The 19,531-nt window shown below is 40.0% G+C and overlaps 1 protein-coding gene across 15 annotated transcripts in view; it reads left to right on the plus strand.

Annotated features, from left to right (window-relative positions):
• Window positions 1–7,020: 7,020 nt before the first annotated feature.
• Prrc2c (proline rich coiled-coil 2C) overlaps window positions 7,021–19,531 on the plus strand; it is a 69,250-nt gene continuing 56,739 nt past the window's right edge. For 14 of the 15 annotated variants that reach the window (XM_038348756.1, XM_038348767.1, XM_038348761.1 and 11 more), the window contains exon 1: window positions 7,021–7,214. The gene's annotated coding sequence lies outside the window, so the exon portion shown is untranslated. Of the gene's footprint in view, window positions 7,215–13,040; window positions 13,059–19,531 lie in introns of those variants that run through there. The other variant, XM_038348757.1, reaches the window with a different exon arrangement.

Consider the following 19,531-nt stretch of genomic DNA (forward strand, 5'->3'; position numbering starts at 1 on the left):
TGTGCTAAAACCAGAAGGGTTCCATGAAAGCCAGGATGGCTGATCACTTTGCCAGTATCCTCTCAGGTTGGGTAGGTGGCATAGTTAAATGTAAATGAATGTATAGCACTATTTTATTAGTCACTATGATTGAGATTTCCAAGATTAAAAGTATGATGGTTCAATGGGTGAAAGCACTTGCCAGGTAAGCCTGACAACTGGAGTGTGGTTCCCAGAACCTACAACGGAAGAAGAACTCTGATTTCTTCATATATGCAATGATATGTGATCTTCTGGACTCTAAGAGTGCCTGTTCGCATGCAGCACATACACATACACACACACAATAAAGAAATAAATCTTACAGAGGCAATACTGAGGACTGGAATGAATAGTTACAGTTGAGTTTAATTTACCCAGGGTATTAGATACTTACAAAGCTTTTCAGTGCTTTTAGTCACTAATCCCATTTTCTCTTCTTTCCACCGGGACTGTGTGCTATGTGAAGTTAACAGTGGCGCTGCACTGAGTATTGAGCTAATTCCCATTTGAAGCAATTATTTCAATGAGATTCTAATCAACTCAAAGAAATATTTCTGAAATAACCATTTAATTAGCCCCAGCAGAAATAAGGATGGAGAATACAAAGAAACTAATAAACAAGAACTGAACTAGGCATGGGCTACAGACTTGTAGCACAGGAAATTCCCTTTTCTCTCAAAGACATCACTCAAAATGTCTGGTTACCATGGAGCCAGGAAAGATTTGAAACTTGGTAGCTTCACTTGCTTACTGCTTGTACAATAGGTCAGGCAGGAAATAAATAAAGGATCCTTATTCTTGGAAAAATGCTAGACACAGCAGCCAGGCTTGTAATTTCAGAAATAATTGAGCGCTGTAAGTACATTTGTCAGCGTTATCTTAAGTCTCTCTTTTCTGACCTAAAAATGTTTTAAAAGCATTTGTTTCTGTATCTCCAATCACTACCACATATTCCTTTCAACTGTTTTCTTCTCTGCATTTGCTCCACCTGAACCCCTTCTCTGTGATCATCCCCTTTGGATCTCAGTCTTACACCATGACTCACTTCCTGCCTCAGGCCAACTCACTTAAGAATGCTTAAGGCAAAACTGTGAATCAAGTCTTCTCCATCTTCCCTCTCTTCTTCCTCCCCTCCTTTCCTTCTCCAGCCCCCAGGGACTAAATGTTCCAAATGATGTTCTCACTCACTAACAGCACTAAACCCTCTTCACTTGGTACTCACTACTCAAGAATTCAGCTTCTCTCAGCTAAGATGATGTTAGGAAAACTCTGAGTGGAGACTAAATGCCAATTACTTCAGAATATATTAACACATGGCATGGACAAATGAATACTTTTAGCCAAAATGTATCTTTTATTCAATTAAAAGAGTTTTTGCTAATTAATAATTGATTGGCAAATAGAAGTATTATTTTACTTTACATATATTGTAAATGTGTGCATATATATGTATGCATTGTAACACTTCACATAAAACTTGTAACACTTCACATAAAACTTATACGTTGGCAAAAGGCAGCTTCATTTTAAATCTAATCTTGTGTGTGTGCATGAATGCACAAGTGTGCCACACGTGTTCAAGGTATTCAGTCCAGAAGATCGCTGGGAGCTCACACCAACGATGTGAGCCACCTGATATGGGTGTTAGAAACCTAACTTGGGTTTCACTAGAGGAGACATAGGAACCCATGAGCCTTCTCTCCAGCCCCAATGACAATATTGTTCTTGTCTTCATTTGCAAACTTACAACATCCACAGTCATTTATGAGGTTACATTTTCATATAGTGTTTGGATAGTATGTCTTTAATTATATCCAGTTGATCATGTTTCTAGTTTTACTAACTATGAGACATCCTGGGTTTGTTTGAATCCGAGTCTTTCTATATAGCCCAGGCTGGCCTGCCACTTACCATTGTCCTGTCTTGCCTTCCAAGTTTCCATGTGCTGGGATTCCATCTTCATCATTTTATTAATTGATTTGTTTGCTTGTTTGTTTGTTTGTTTGAGTCAGTGTTTTACTTCATAACCCTAGCAGGCCTGGAACTTGCTACACTAAGGCTGGCTTTAAACTCACAGAGATCCGCCTGGCTCTGCCTCCAGAGTGCTGGGACTAAGGGTGTGCGCCACCACTTCCATCTTGTTTTATGTGTAACCTACTGTCTCATACACTTTTAGTGCCTCCAGCTTTCTAGAACAAGCCAAAGATAAACTAAACATTTAATTAATTAGTTAAGTTTTATTTACCTTTTTTTTTTTTGAGACAGGGTCTTTATATGCAGTCCTGCCTGTCCTGGAACTCAATATGTAGGTCGAGGTGGCCTCAAACTCATAGAGATCTACCTAACTCTGTCTCCCAAACACTGGGATTAAAGATTTGTGCCACTACATCCAGCTAAGTAAACCCTTAGGAAATAGAAGGAAAATAGGAAATAGATCATATTGTGTTGTAGGAGGACTGCTTGTTTGTCCCAGACACCCAGAACCAAAATAACCACACAGAAACTGTATTAATTAAATCACTGCTTGGCCCATTAGCTCTAGCTTCTTATTGGCTAACTCTTACATCTTAATTTAACCCATTTCTATTAAGCTGTGTATCACCACGTGGCTGTGGCTTACCCAGTAAAGTTCCAGCATCTGTCTCCAGCAGGGCTACATGGCTTCCTTGACTCTGCCTCCTTTCTCCCAGTGTTCAATTGAGTTTTCCCGCCAAGCTCTGCTCTATCCTATCACAAGCCCAAAACAGCTTCTTTATTAACCACTGGTATTCACAGCATACAGAGGGGAATCCCACATCACCATTGTTTGGTGAGTCAGTTTGTTTTCAATTGAAAACTAATTTGCCTAATTTTATATCTCATAATTGAAAACTGAAAATTTAGTCTTATCCTAAATTACTGTTTAAAAAGTCACACTGAGAATTAAACAAGTTTTCTTTTAATTTCTCATGAAAACATTTTTGCTGAGGTAAATTTACCTAGTAAATTTATCTAGATTGGGAGTTGTACAAATAACTGAAGACAAAGTAATTTTTTGACAAAGTAATTTTTTAAAAAATGTTTTATTAGCCAATTTCTGTGTCCTACACCTTTCATCCCAGCACTCAGGAGGCAGAGGTGGGTGGATCTCTGTGAGTTTGAGGCTAGCCAGGAACAGGGCAGCCAACACTGTTACACAGAGAAACCCTATCTTGGAAAACCACCACCACCAAAAAAAAAAAAAAAAAAACTTTTTTCAAGTCAGATGGTGGTGGTGTGTGCATACCTTTAATCCCAATACCAGGAGGCAGAGACACGTGAATCTCTCTGAGTTTGAGGCCACATGAAAAAAACCTTTCTTTTTGGTATGTGTACATGTTCATACCTATATATGTATGTGGTATGTGTACATGTACATGTGTTCACATGCATGCTGTGTGTATGAGTACACGTGAACATGTGTGCCATGCATGTGAAGGTCTGAGATTGACATCAGTCCTTCTTCGTTGCTTTCTACCTTATTCTTTGAGGCAGGTTTCTCAATCGAATCCAGAGCACACAGATGGCAGCTTGCCCTGGGAACCCCATGTATGTTTTCTCAGTGATGGGAATCAAAGGTGGCTGCCATGCCTGACATATACTTTACAGTTATATGGGTTTTGGGAATCCAAACTCCAGTCCTAACCCTGGCAAAGCAGATGCTTTATCCACTGAGTCATCAGGCTAATGAAAAAGGTGTTTTAAAAGTAATGTTTTCTCAAAACAATTTTATTACATTGTATTTCTTTATCGTGCAGTGTTTCCTGCCATTTGCATACATGGAGAGATGATTACATGTGGGGACTGGTTCTCTGTCCCATGGGACCTAGGGATTAAACTCAGGTCATCGAGCTTGGTGGCAAGCCTCTACTTACAGCACTGAAAGTAGTATTTGGCCTTGGACATTAAAATAATACATGGCGACTTTCGTCAGATTCTCCCCCTCCCACCACCCAAAGAAATGGGAACAAAACACGACTGCTCTGAGAGCTACACTTTAAAATGGCATATGATGAGTAAGAGCAGAAATAAGCAAACTCACCTTCAAAGCACAAACTGACCTGACTCACTGTGATTTGATTTTTATTGAAAGAACATTGCTAAGAGGTAACTATGGAAACAGAGGAAGGAACACACAGGGGCACTCCAGGGCTGGTGACTATCCAAATGCTGTCAGGGAGAAAAAGAGCCTAAATCAAGAGCACAGCAGGATGTCCCTGCTATACTGGCAATCAATGTAGAAAATTGCAACCACTAGAAACTCAATATATATTTCAACCTTCGGAACAAAATCATCCTCTTGCAGAACTAGATAAATCAAGAAATGTCCTTACATATAACTACTTGTTCTGAATCTATGCTTACCAAGCATCTTCTGACAACAGATCTTATTCTTTTTAGTTTTTCACTGTATTATTTAAAATAATACATGTAGACTAGGCTGGCCTTGAACAGAGATTTGTTCACCTCTGCCTCCAGAGAGCTGGGATTAAAGGCATGGACCACTATGCCTGACTTCAGTTTTTGTTTCTTAAGTAAGTTTAGCTACATAGAAAATGTCTAGCTAGCCATGAGTAGTGGTCCATGCCTTTAATCCCAGCACACAGGAGGTAGAAACAGGTAGATCTCTAGTTAACGTTGGTTAGTGACCCACACCTTTAATACCAGCACTGGGGGAGGGGAACAGAAACAGGTGCATATCTGTGAGTTTGAGGCCCACCTTGTCTACATAGTGAGTTCCAGGTTAGAGTCAAAGTGAGACCAAGTCTTAAAAAAAGAAAGAAAGAGAGAGAGAGAGAGAAAGAAAGAGAGAGAGAGAGAAGGAAAGAGAGAGAGAAGGAAAAAAACAAAGAAAGGAAGGAAGGAAGGAAGGAAAAGGAAGGAAGGAAGGAAGGAAGGAAGGAAGGAAGGAAGGAAGGAAGGAAGGAAGGAAGGAAAGGAAGGAAGGAAGGAAGGAAGGAAAGGAAGGAAGGAAAGAAGGAAGGAAAAGGAAGGAAGGAAGGAAAGAAGGAAGGAAGGAAGGAAGGAAGGAAGGAAGGAAGGAAGGAAGAAAGGAAGGAAGGAAAGAAGGAAGGCACAATTATAAGCACACCTGTGAGGGATTATTTTTGCCTAATTTGAAGTAGGAAGATCTACTTCTAAATCTGTATTTTTGAGCTGGTAATCGAACACCTTTAATCCAGGTATTTTAAGATGGGAAGACTCACCTCTATGCTGGGCCATGCCTTCTGCTGAATGCCTATATAAAGACAACGACGAAGGAAGTTTTTGCTCTTTGCTTGCTCTTGCCTCACACAAGTCCACTCCTTCACTGGCATAAAAGCCTACTTTGAGATTTCAGAATATATGGAATACCAGGAGAGACATCCAGCCTTGTGGACTGAAAAACTGGACCTTCTGTTCATACAAAGCCATTGCTGGATTAGCTGAGCCACAGTGTGCAAGTCATTTTAATAAATCTCCTTTCTCTATATACATATATAGAGATTCTTTCTATAAATTCTGTTATTCTACCGGACCCCGAGTAAATACACAGCTCACAGAAACTCATGAATTAACACTGTACATGTCAGTCTCCTAACCTGAGCAAACGTCAGCTCAGTTGATTATTGGAGGTATTCTACATTGCTAAAGAAAGCGCTTTCAATATCGGGATACTAAAGATCAGATTCTAATGGATTGTGGGAAAACCACCAAGGAGTTTTCTTGGTGAAAAGACTGGTCTGTCTCTGGCCTGTTATATCAATCAGACAATATGCCCCATTTTAAATGATCATTAAAGGGGCAGAGGGTTATAGTTTATTTGGATTATCACTTGCTTAACTTGTGAAAGGCTCTAGGTTCAAGCCCCAGCGGTGTAAAACAGTCTAGAATAAATGATCACGTGCGGTGGTGCACGCCTTTAATCCCAGCACTTAGGAGGCAGAGGCAGGCGGATCTCTGTGAGTTCGAGCCAGGTCTACAAGAGCTAGTTCCAGGACAGGCTCTAAAACTACCAGGAAACCCTGTCTCAAAACAAACAAACAAACAAAAAACAAAACAACAAAAACAAATGTCAATTGGCAGGACATTGCTTGGGGGTTTACTATTCTCTGATTTTATTCTAGCGTTCTAACACTCTGGTGTCATCCCATGAAATCATACTAATTACCAGCGGAGACATTTACTCAGACCAGGAGAGGCTGACAAGAAATCTTTGAATTTATTACACATTATAGATACTTAATAAAGCAGACAAATATCACACATTCATGAATTATTTTCTTTCTTTTGGGAAAGGAGATCGAACCCAGAGCCTCGGACACATAAAGCAAGATACTACATGACCAGCTCGCTGATATGCTATCATTTCCCTTCCTCACTTAGGATACTTTCTTGTCTCTACTTTACACTTCCCTAGGAAATACCTGCATGCATGAATCTTAACTGTTAGTTTTGTCTGCTAGTTGGCCCAAGAGATTAAACCCTGCCAGAGAAATCCTAGAAATAAACAGTGCCTTATTTTACACCCATAATTAACAAATGCCAAAGGCGGTCTCAGCAAAGCACACCAGTCCTTTTGTTCCTCACACTTGGGTTACATCTGCAGGCTGAGGTGACTTCAATCTTATCAAACCGCCACACTGGGCCCTCTCACGTCGCCCCCTACTTCACCAAGAACAGTCTAGCAAAGCACTGGTTGCAAATTTATATGCTGGTCCAAAGGCTGTGTCAGTGCACGGAGACAAGCCGAGTTGTATTCCAGACGACTCACGACTTCTGGAATCTTCCCAGGCGAAAAGCTTTGTCTCCCTAAGATCGTTCTTGTTGCCCTCTTTCCAGTAGGAGGCAGCGTTACCCTCGGCCGCAGTGGAGCTGCCACGGAGGCGTCACGTGACCCCGCAGCCTCAACTCGCCCCTCCCCCAGAGGGCGGTCCTGCGGAGATTTTTCTTTACGTGCGCAACGTCCTGACGTAGCACGTAGGGGCTGGCTAGCCGCCATCTTGCTTCTTTTTCTCGCTTGCTCTCAACCTCTCAGGAGGTAGCGAAAGTGCTTTGGCGGTTTTTACGGCCGCGGCTCGGGCTTTCCGTACCGGGCGGCCTTGCGGACGATCCGTCGAGGCGCCCTCCCCTCCCCCTGATCCGTAGTTGGCGAGTCCCTGGAAGCGCGCAGACTCGGTCCTCAACCCTGGCGGGTAAGGAGAGCCAGGGCGTCCGGGCGGTGAGGAGGCCCCGATGGAGGAGGGCGGGCACGGGAGGCCTGGGGGCCCGCGGCGCCTCTGCCCGGGCTCCCCGGCATCGCGGCGTCCTCGGGGCTCCGGCGCGGGCCCGCCACCCATGTGCGCTGCGTGTTCTGCGGCGGGGCGGCTCTGCGGCGGCCGGGAGACCCTAACACCCGCGCGGGCCTGCGCGCGCCCTGCTCCCACGGCGTGGAGGAGGCTGCCCGTGGCTGCCCTGAGGTCCCTTCCTGCCCGTGGACGCTCCTGGAGTGATGCTCGCGTTCGCAGCGAGCAGGGTGTGGGGGGCCCAGCCCGATCACCGAGGCTCTGCGGGGACCCAGGACCAGCCCTACTTCCGCTAGGAACATGCTGGACAACTTCTTGGAGGATTGGGGTAGTCCTTCCTCCCGCTAGGCCTCTGCAGCCCCGCATTTGCGGGGACAGCGCCCGACTGCTGCTTGTTCTATAGAGAGCGTTTAGTACCACTGGTTGCCAGGGTAAAGGCCCCGTGTAAGACTGTAGAAAAGAGCAAGGGAGTCAGTGAGGACTCTCGTTCGGTTTTGCACACAAGGAGCGCTCTGATCCCTTTAAAGAGATGTATATTTGTTTAAAGTTTGTTCAAGATCTTTGGGGTGGGGTGGGGGGGTCTGACTTGCCTCATAATTCCTGTCTGTTAAAACTACCCGGATTTCCGCATTGACTGGTCTTCAGCCTAGGTTCATAAATTCATACCCTGGTTAAGATACTTCGAATTGTACAGTAGGCGGCTCTCCTGTTAGGATTGCTCTTTTGGAACGCGCCAGAAGAATCGGAGGATGCTTGATTCAGTGCCTGCTAGTAAATTCCTGCAAATAGAAAGTGGTAGGTAGGATGGTATTAAGCGACCACCACGTCAAACATCCAGCGTTTTAAAAAAGTGGATTTAAGCTTCGATGTTGGTCTTTAAGACGCGGCTTTGGCTGGAGCCATTTTTAGGTGTGTGTCACGGATGCACTGCAGCATCTTTTCTGGCTTGCCCCAAATACACGGCTTCTCCAAAAATCCGAACTAGATTGAGTTTGTAGTTAAGGAAAACAGTTTTTGCTTTTCTGGAATGGCTTTTTCAAAATAAGCTGTTTAGTGGGTTTGGGCAGTTGGTTTTTTTTTTTTTTTTTTTTTTTTTTTTTTTTTTTTTTTTTTTTTTTTTTTTTTTTTTTTGCGGGGTCTGTAGGTGTGTGTTGAGCCTAGAATGCCTACTGTTCCCCCTTCGTTACTTAACCTCTGTGTACTAATCTCAAGACTTTTATATACGTTGTCCTTTTTTGTTCCTTCTTGTCTTTGAGGAAGGTGCTCTTTTACTTGTTTCACAGATCAGGGCATGGTATTTTGAGAGACTGAAGTAATTTGGTCAAGGTCACATAAATTTTTAGTGGTACTGTAGTCAAAGCTGTACTTTCGAAACCCAAAAGGGATGCAAGGAACCATCAAAGTGCCTGTTTGTTCTTAGACTTTTTACAGTCTTTGCTAAAGGAAGGTCCATTATTAGCCGTAGTTTTGCTTTAGCCTGCCTTCACTATTTGAACATTGTTGCATGTGAAGGTTAAAGTGTTGCCAGCTGTAACTGCGTTTTATCTGTGTGGTGACTTGGGAAGGCTAGAAGACAGTGATGGGCTTGAGGACAGACTAGGTGAATACTTAAAGGTACTTTAAAAAAAAATTCTGAGAAGACATTCATTCAGAAACGAAAGGTGATAGATAATGGCAACCCCTCTCAGGCTTGCTGGTGAACCTAAGACTGTGTAAAGGGTTTATTACTATGCTTAGTGCGTGGTTAAAGAAAGCAAGCAGGAAAAGGACAGCTAACAATGGAGGGGCAACAGAGTACTGGTAGAAAGGGAAAAAATTGCTCTTTTCCAAGCAGAATAACCTGTGTTCTCAAAATAACCCAAGTCTGGATACTTAAGTTGTTTTCTTTGCCCTGTTCTACTTTTCTTTACACTTACACTGGGTTTTAATTCATAAATTCCTCCTTTGTGCTCTGTATAGTAAGTAACCTTGGGATCAGTTCTAGCTCAGAGCAAGGAATTTCTTAAATGTCTTAGATAATACTGTATCCCTGAGTCTGTACACTGTCCCCTCCCACACTTAAAGTTGTGAGTTAGCTAGGTGATATCTTTCTATGCAATTTATGTCATGCTGGTATCTGTAAGAGTTCATGATTGGTAAAATTGCAAAAGAAATCAATTGCATATTTAGAAAACTATTCGGTCTCTATTTTGAGATGGACTCTGCAATCTTGCCATCCTGGAACTCACTATGTAGACCAGGCTGACCTTGAATTCAGAGATCCTCCTGCCTCCCAAGTGTTAGGATCAAAGGTGTGTGCTACCATGCTCAGTAGAGAAGCGCAGTTTTACAGTGAAAGCAGCCCTGAAGTTTGTATCTAAGTTCTGACTAAGACTTTTGACTTCAATAAAGCTAGTCTTGTCTGTTGCTTTGTAAGTGAAGTAGCACAATGAATGCTTATCTCAGTTGATGTTAATTGTTGCTTGGAAGTCTTGAGTTAGTTTCCTGAGTCATAGTCCTAGCATCTTTGTGGATCAAAGTGTTCTTTAGCGAGTCACTTTTGTATTGTGTTTTCCTTCTAAAGCTAACTATAAAATTGTGGGGTTTTTGCCACATATATTTCTCATTTAGTTCTAGAGATTAGCAGGCCAGCCATGGTTAGGGGCCTATGTCTGCACCTATTTACAGAGTCAGTCAAATGAGTGCTATTACTGAGGTTCAACAAGCAACTTCTGTGTCGTTGGCAGCTACATTTGGCAAAAACTATTATTGTCAGTATGTTGGATTCAATCTTAGTAGCTCTGCTGGGTGCAGAATGTTAAAGGAAGGTAAACCAACATTTATAGAGAGCATCACTAGTATTTTTAAAAAGTACTGTCTTAAGAATTTTCCATGCTTACACATCTACCTTATATAGTGCTTGCCATAGTTTTTTCTTACATTATTGAGTGTGTAAGGATTAGAAATACCAAATAATCTATGCAAAAGAGTAAGAGTACTCTTTGTGAGATTGATTTGCATCAATTTTTTTCTGGTTTTGTTTGTTTGAGACTAGCTCTAACTGCCTAGAACTCACTACTGGGCTGGCCTTGAACTCACAGATTCACCTACCTCTACTTCCCTAGTGCTTGGATTAAAGCTTTGTGGTCCCACAACCAGCTTAATTTTCAGTGTTATTCTACTATTAAAGAACCTTTTCACTTTGATAGATTGTTAAATGGCTTTGTTTCTTACTTCCAAGATATTTTGCCTTAAGATTAATACTAAAAGTTACCATGAGCTACCATAAATCCTAGCACTTGGGAGGCTGAAGCTCTCTTGAGTTTAAGACCAGCTTGGTTTATGTAGCAGTCCCAGGCTAGCCAGGGCTACTTAAATAAGGTGGGTGGGGGTTGCCATAGAACTGGAGAGAGTTCTTTGTGTGGCATTCATGAGGGCCTAGGTTTAGTTCCCATTACTGTCCTTCACACCGTATCTTTTATAGTCCTTGGGTTCATACCTGAGGATGAAAACAAAGGCATGTGAAAAGGTGCAGGGAATTTGGTGTAGAAAATCCACTCACAGAAAATGATAGCATAGATGAGATGTCTGGTTGATTACAGTAAAGGAAGACATGATGGCTAGAAGATAAAAAAAAAATAATAGTGGGGTAGGAGAGATGACTTGTTGTGTCAGTACTGTGAAAGAGAGAATCTGGGTTCAACTCTCCAGCACTCACATTGAACTCACATAGAACTCACATGCCCATAACCCCAGCAGTTGGGTATGGTGATAGTAAGCTTCAGGTTCAGTGAGAGACTATCTAAAAAATAAATGGAGAGTCTGCTGGGAGACTGCTGGCATAATCTGGTTTCTGATGGCAGGCACATACAAAATATCAATAATAGTAGTTTTTTGTTTATTTTATTCCAGAGCTCGGAGCTTGTCCTTAAACCCCTACCTTAGCCTCCCTACTGCCAAAATTACAGGCATTAGTTATCCAGCTTGACTGGGGTTTTGTTTGAGGCAGAGGCTCATTATGTAGCTATCTGTGGTTCAGGTGTGTTACAGTTAGGGGTAGTTGATTGCTCTCACTTGTAGGCATGTGCTTAATAGCTATTCTACCACTAACCTCTATCCCCCCTTCCCCCAGTCCTATAACTTTCAACTTTTTGTTAAGGACTTTGTACCTAGCCCTACACTAAAAATATTTGTCCCCATCTCCCAGGTGGGCACACTCTTTAAATCTATACCAGAGTAAACCTTAGAAGTGGATTCTTTCTCCATTATAACACTAGAAGACATTTTTAAGTTGATTGCTTATGGTTACCTAACTAGTAAGTAATAGTAAGGATTTTAATCATTGACCCAGACAAGCCTGTCCCAGTGACTGATATTTCCTGAATTGAAGTCATTCACCAAGTTTAAACTTTGTCTTCAACCCATCTGTTGTTAATACTTAAGCTTATTGCTGTACCCCCACCCCCAACCATGTCTCACTGCATATCCAAGTTGTTTTAAATTTGCCACCCTTCTACCTCAGCCTTTAGAGTGCTGGGATTATAGGTGTGTGTTACACAGTTCAGTTTTAATTTACTATCTTTTAATTAAGTGAATTTAAAAGTTAAATGTACATGTTTTTTGACTTTTTTAACCATCTAGTATGTTTTAAAATAAACATGTATACTCTTAAGTTCTGATTTGTGGACCACTTCAAATTAGTATCCCACCAACCTGTCTTTCTACCCTTTTGAAAATAATTGCTTTAAAAATGAGTGCTGGGTAAGATCAAGCAACAGCTGCAGACAATGAAGGCCAAAATGACTAAAAGCCTGGACTGGAATGGATTCATCAAACAGGAAATGGCAGCATTACAGAAAAGAGTACAGTGTAGTTTTAACGCATGCTTGACAGCCATCTTCGTGAACTTATATTTAGATAAATGACACTTGCTAAGATGTCTAAGAATCTTCAGCGAGGGAACAGGAGTGATGAAGTGAAGCTACTACAGAAATGGCAGAAGGGAATAACATAAGATTACTAGAGTTAGCTCTAACTAAATCCCCCCAAAAATGTGGTAAACAACCTTTGATTTAGGTGAGATATCATTGGTGACCCTAAAAAATTAGGTCAAGTACTGGGGATGGAAGGTTAAGAGGTAGAGTGGTGGGAAAAATAAAACGACCTTGATTTTCAAGCATGTCAAACTCAGAACTATAAGGTTTAGAGCTTAGATTTAATTCTTTTCAGTTTGTATCAGCTGTCAAGTTCAGGTCCAGTCTTTTTACAATACAAAGAGAACATCACATGTGCTTTTTTTTATTTTTTGAATTTAATATTCTATGATACCATGTGTCATGAGTCTTTTCCTTACTTGTTTGTTTTGGGATTTTTGAGACAGTCTCTCTATGTACTATTGGCTGTCCTGGGACTTGCTGTTGACCAGGCTGGCCTCAGTCTCACAAAGATCTGCCTGCCTCCTGTGTGCTGGGATCAAAGGTGTGCACCACCATGCCTGTCTTTAGCCATATTTAAAGCACAAATAAAAGAGGAGATAAGTGTCCTAAGATGAGGTTAAGATAATCAGTCTGGTCAGGAGACAGGCCGGCCAACTTGATCTACATAGAGAGTTCCAGGCCAGCCAACACAATATTGTAAGGCCCTATCAAATAAGAGATGGTGATGTATCTTCCTTCCTTTTTCCAGCTGGTAATTTAATAAGTGCAAGACTATTGTTTATGATTGTGTGGTCAGTGTATTGCACAAAGGTTCTAGACTGAAGAAGGCAACAAGAATGTAAGTACAGCCCATGTTCCACTAGTGGAGTTATGTGCTCTTTTAATAATATCAGCTTCTCTCTGAAAACTGTAGTTATTCCCAGAAGAATATATATTTTCTGTTTGCTCAAAGGCTTTATGGAGGCCAGCGGATGCTTTTGAAAGCCTTCTTAGGGAAATAGGATACACACACACACACAGAGAGAGAGAGAGAGAGAGAGAGAGAGAGAGAGAGAGAGAGAGAGAGAGAGAGAGAGAGAGAGAGAGAGAGAGAGAGAGAGAGAGAGGAGAGAGATCAGTGACTAAGCAGAGCTTATAAAGGAACCAGGGTTGGTTTTTCAGCACCACATGATGGCTCACAATCGTCTGTAACTCCAGTTCCATTTTTAATGCACTTTAAAGATGGGTATCATAACTTACTAAATATTTTTAGTAAGAATGAAAAATGATATATTAAATACTATGTCAAATTTCAAAAAGGCAAGAAAGTATTTTGAGAGTCCTAATTTAATTACAATTTAATTCTCAAACATTTTGTTTTGATGTTTCAAAATATGACTTGGTGGTCTATAATTCAAAAAGCTACTTTTAGAATTAAATTTAAAATTTTTTAGATCTAAACTGAAGAAGTACAATATGGGAGGTATAGAGTTTGTTGAAAGTTAGAGATGTAAATCATATAAATTTGTTTAAAGGTGGGAAAAGAAAGCTGAATGTGGTTCCTGGCACCAGTAATGCCAGCAATCTGGGATAGTGAGTCAGGAATATTGTGACTAGTTTCAGGCCAGCCTGGGCTACTTAGCAAGTTATTTTGTTTTAAAATAAAAGAGCATTACTGGATGGCGGCTTTGGAAAGAGATTTGAAGATTGGTTATATTGTTGTATGAGTTTAATGTTTTATTAAATAAAATTGGACTTTTTGTTTAGTTTTTTGTTCTAATACTGCGATTTGGGTATTTACTGCAATTAGTATCAAGTTGTAGAAAGACAAAACATCTCCCAATAGTCAGGAGGGATCTTTTGACATTGAAGACAAAGGTGTCATGTAATATTTATGACATTCTTGAACTTGGAAAAACTGAAATTAGTGTAAGCGGTGAATGTACTCCCTTTAATGTTTGAAGACCAACATTTCAGTGGTATTGGAAGAGTTAGTAACTTAGATGGCTATGTTTGACATTTCATTCCCTATTGTAACCCTTTGGTTATGTTAAAGGTTGGTAAGAATAGGGGCTGGAAAGGTGGCTTAGTGGTTGAGAGTACTGGCTGTTCTTCCAGAGGTCCTGAGTTCAATTCCCAGCAATCACCTGTTAGCTCACAACCATCCATAATGAGATCTGGTGCCCTCTTCTGGCCTGTAGTCATGAATGCAGTCAGAGCATTGTATACATAATAAGTCTTTTTTTAAAAAAAAGGATTGATAAGAAGGTGAGCATTTGAAAAAGAGCACTTTTTCCCCATAGCTGAAACCATTCAGTCCTCCATAAAATAAGATTGGCTTAAAAACTGAAATCAGTCTTAAGAGTAATTGTATATAAAGAGTAGTTAAAATATTGTAGGTTTTCAGTAAGGATGCCCTGCTAATCACTTGAAATAAATAGTAAATTCAAGAACTTCTACTTTCCTAGAACAGGGCTTCTTTGTATGTGCAGTGTGCGTGTTTGCGGAGGTGGAAGCTAACATTAGATGTTTACCTCAAAGCTCTCTACCTTACTGAGATCATCTCTCACTGAGCCTGCCTGTATCTCACTCTGACTAGCCAGCAAATCCTAGGGATCCTGTCTCTTGTCTCAGCACAGGATTAGAGGTGCAAACAGTATCTCCACCTCACCCCCACTCATCCCCAGTGCATTCTGGTCCTCATAGTCTCATCATTGTTTGCAAAGTCCATATTTTACCACTAAGCCATCTATCTCCTCAACTGCTTAGGACAGGGCTTCTTAACCTTTCCACTTACAACTCCCTTTGTCTGTGGCCCTGGTATATAAAATATACAAGTCAAACATTTAATAATAATCATTAATTTATTTAAAATAATTTTTCATTATTTTACTATTTAAAGATAACTTTATATGCTAGAGATAGCTTGTTGATTGTATAACTAAGTCTTGTTTAAGTATTTGATTTGCAGAATGTAAAGATCTTCAGCATTTTTTAGAGGTTGACTGGCACAGTGCTAAGAATGACATTTTACATAAATTCACAATAAAATATCAGAAATATGTTAAACACTATCTTAGAAATTTGTAAAATTGTGTTCTAAACTGAAATGAGCTTCTCATTAACTTGAGAAGCAATTTTAAAACCAAGTAGTATTGTGTATTGCAGTCCAAAGGTAAACTAATTTGATACATGCTGAGGACTGATAGGAAAATATTGTTTTTTATAACTAAGCCTTTATGTTTCTATACAAACAGAAAGCTAAATGTCCAGAAAAACACTAGAATTCATAGCACACAGCCTTCACTAATTTTAACTAAGGTGTTAGAGGCAGCATTTGGTGCATGGCATGAGGGTATGTATATACAGAGAAGTTGACCAAACATTGTTGAGTGCTGCCAGAAACACTCTGGGTTCGTTGTAGGATTACAAATTAAGAAGCCTTTTACTAGTACCAAATTTTTTGTTGTGACCCATATAAAAAGCTGTTTCAGCAGTGGGGTTTTTTTGGTTTGTTTTTTAGTATAAAAGATTTGCTAGCTAGATTGCTTTTCTAATTATAAAGGTTGTTTTCTGTCCTGAAAACATTATTTCCCTTATTTCCTTTTCATTTTTGATTTTGTTTGAGATGTGGTCTCAGCTGGGCGGTGGTGGCACATGCCTTTAATCCCAGCACTCAGAAGGCAGAAGCAGGTGGATCTCTGTGAGTTCGAGGCCAGCCTGGTCTACAAGAGCTAGTTCCAGGACTGGCTGCAAAGCAACACAGAGAAACCCTGTCTCAAAACTCCCCCCCCCCCCCACCCCAACAAAAAGAGATGTGGTCTCATCCAAGCTGGGCTTGAACTTCTGATCCTGCCTCCATCTCCCAAATGCTGAGATAATAGGCATGCACTACAGTACACAATACTGTTGTTTTCAGGTATGGCCTGACTACCAATCTCATTCTGAGAATGAGATGATAAGTTTTGGTATTTTAGAGGTCTTTAACATATTATGGTACTCTTAAATTTGCTATTATTAGAAACAAATGTAATTTAAAACCATTTGATAGTTTCTACATAAAGAAATGAATACTTGAGATGGTAGATATGACAATTGCTCTGATCTGCTGAGTGCACATTATTTGTGTGTATTAATGTAATATTAAGTGAATTGAGATATCATTATACCTCATATATGTTAAGCTGTGTAAAAAAAAGTCTTTGGATGTCATTTTAGACATTCAAATTACTAGTTGGTTATAATGGGCATCAGACCTGAGAAGGTGGTCAGTACAATAGCCTGCCTTTACTAGGAAGCCAATTGCGATTGGGAAGTCAGCAGTCGGCTTGTATCGTAAATAAGATATATCCCAGATAGCAAATACCACAATAACAGTGACACCCCCCCCCCCCCCCAAATAATTTCTTTTGAGCTCTCTCTTTTTTCCTAAGAAGTTGGTAGGTTCTTTTCATGGGATTATATGCGCCACTCTTCGTTATCCACCACACATACACTGAAAGAAAAGGAAAGGGTGCCCAGGATATGGGCATACGAAGAAGTCATTTGACTTGTTTGCTAAATGTAGCCTTGTAGTAACAGAATAGTCAATTCTGTACTTTGACAAAGTTACTTCACAGCTCTTGGAGTTATCTGGCCAATTCTGAAAATAGAGAATTGGGATGAGTCTTATTTTTGATAATTTCCTCCCACTTACGGGCAGTTGAGTAATTACAAAGTTTGTGACCAGGTTTGTTTGTTAATACTGTGTTAAAAATGATCCTTGGAATTGAACATAATTTAAAACTTAGTGTGATAAGTACAGATTCGGTAGAATTATTAAATCCCAGGTCTGCATTTGATTTCTATTAACATAAAGATTTATTAATAAAGTAATACTACTATAATATTAGCTGTCTTAAAACTAGAGGCTTTTCATACAGACAGGTTGAGCCCATATACTGCATTTAAGAAATTCATGTTTGTGAGGTGGTTTAGAGGCCCTACCTGTGTTACCCAGTTTGGTTACCCTTCTCTTGGCTTTAAGCAATCCATCCCCCTGTCTCAGCTACGTCAGTAGCTAGAATTATAGACTCCTACCACCACATGTGAGGAAATTCAATTTTTAAATTGTAACTACATAGTTATTTTTAAATTATGATAGTCCAGGATCTATTTAATCTTATAGAATTATTGATTATATCTTGGTCTTTTCGAATGTGTTTATGGTTTTATTTATGTCTGCTTTCCAGCTCTATTCAAGTTTTAAACAATAGACAGGGTCCAGTAGATTGTCCATTGTACTGGTCATCCCTTAGTATCCAGTCATAGATGGACTTTTCTTTCCTGTCTGCTAGTTCCCAAATAACTGGCATTGAGACTCAATATTAATTTTAGGTGGTTGGCCAGTAACTCAATCTTATTACTAATGAGCTCTTACAACTTAAATGAACCTATGTCTATTAATCTTTTGCCACGTGGCTTGTGATTACCTGTCCTCCAACATGTCTTACTCTCCCTGTGTTTCCTGGGATCTCTCAGACTCCACCCTTCTTCTTCTCAGTGTCCCTAGTCTGATTTTCACCCCTAACCTTATCCAGGTATTGGCCAGTTAGCTTTTTTATCAAACCAATTACAGCATAATTTACACAGTGTACAAAAGGATTATTTCATAGCACCTAGTGGGTTCAGATAACTCTATCCCCTTCTCAAAGCAAAACCCATAAATGCCCAAGTCCTCTTACAACTTACTACTTGAGACTACTACTTTATACCCAACTTCAAAATAAAGAAAATAGGGGCTGGAGAGATGGCGCAGAGGTTAAGAGCACTGGCTGCTCTTCCAGAGGTCCTGAATTCGATTCCCAGCAACCACATGGTGGCTCACAACCATCTGTAGTAAGATCTGGCGCCCTCTTCTGGCGTGCGGGCACAGGTGGGCACACATGGAGGCAGAATGTTGCATACTAAATAAATAAATAAATAAATAAATAAATTTAAAAAATAGTGTGATGTTCACATATAACCAAAGCATGTGATTATATATCGCCAGCTTCCAAGTAATGACATGGAGACATGGAGACTTATTAAATATGAAAGCTTGGCCTTAGTTTGAGCTTGTTCCCAACTAGCTCTTAATAAAACTTAATCTACATTCTGCCACATGACTTGTTACCTTTCCACCATATTGTATGTCTGGTTCCCTCTGCCTTTCAGGTCTGCACCCTCCCTCCACAGTTCCTCTCTCCCTGGAAATCCTGCCTATCCTGGCCTTTCAGCTCCTTATTAGACCAATCAGAAGGTGCCTTGACAGTGTGCAAAAAGATTATCCTGCAAAACATGGTTATATGTTTATAGGCTATAAGTCACCTCAAGATTACTATACTTAACCAATGTAAATGTAATATGTCTGTGCATTTTCTTGTTTTTAGTTTTCTTGAAATACTTCCTATTTAAAATTGGTTTGTGTATTCTGTACTTCAAAATGGTCTCATTTTTAAAAGTGATTTTCTGCTTCTAATCTTATTTTTATTTGTATTTAAGAAGATGGGGAAAATAAATATCTTCTTAGAAAGTTTATATTTCATGAATACTGAATACCTTGATACTAGGATGGCTTGGGCATGGAGACTGGTCATTTTAAAATGGGCAAGTTAGTTAAAATTGGAGTAGTAAAATGTTGTGTTCTACACTTAAAACATCAGTCTTACCTCGCACCCCATATAACTAAATGGCTTAAACGACAGAAATTTATTTGTCAAAGTTATAGAGTCTAGAAGTACAAAGTAAAGTTGCTAGCATGGTTTGTTTTAGTGGGTACTTTGTTCCCTGCTTACACATGACCCCTTTTTTATTGTACTCATGACAGAGAATTAATTCTGCTATCTCCTTACAGAAAGTGTTGATCTTGTCGTGACTTATGCCATCATCTAAGACTAATTACCTTTCAAAACTAGTTTTTTAAATATCATCACCTCTGGGTTAGGACTTCACAATTTTCTGGCAAAAAATTCCTCTTATAATTTGTGGTACTTTTATGTTATTGTAACTTGAAAATGACATTTCTAAACAGGACTGTTACACAGAGAAATCCTGTCTCAGAAAAAAAAACAAACAAAAAGGTTCATGATGTTTTAGTATATCAGCAATTAAAAATATGTATCAAAGATTGTAGTATGAAGGAAGTTTGGGGAAACCCCGAAAAACAAAAACGAATATTTTTTGGAAATGGTTGATATTTGTATAGTAGATGGTCCTTCTCCTGCCATTACCACTCCTGGTGTGGGCCCCCACACTCACTTTAGTTCCAGTCTAGGGCTTCTTGCATCCTAGGTAAACATTGCCACCTAAGCT

This window comes from Arvicola amphibius, chromosome 12 (assembly GCF_903992535.2).
Source record: "Arvicola amphibius chromosome 12, mArvAmp1.2, whole genome shotgun sequence".
NCBI classification, from domain to species: Eukaryota; Metazoa; Chordata; class Mammalia; order Rodentia; family Cricetidae; genus Arvicola; species Arvicola amphibius.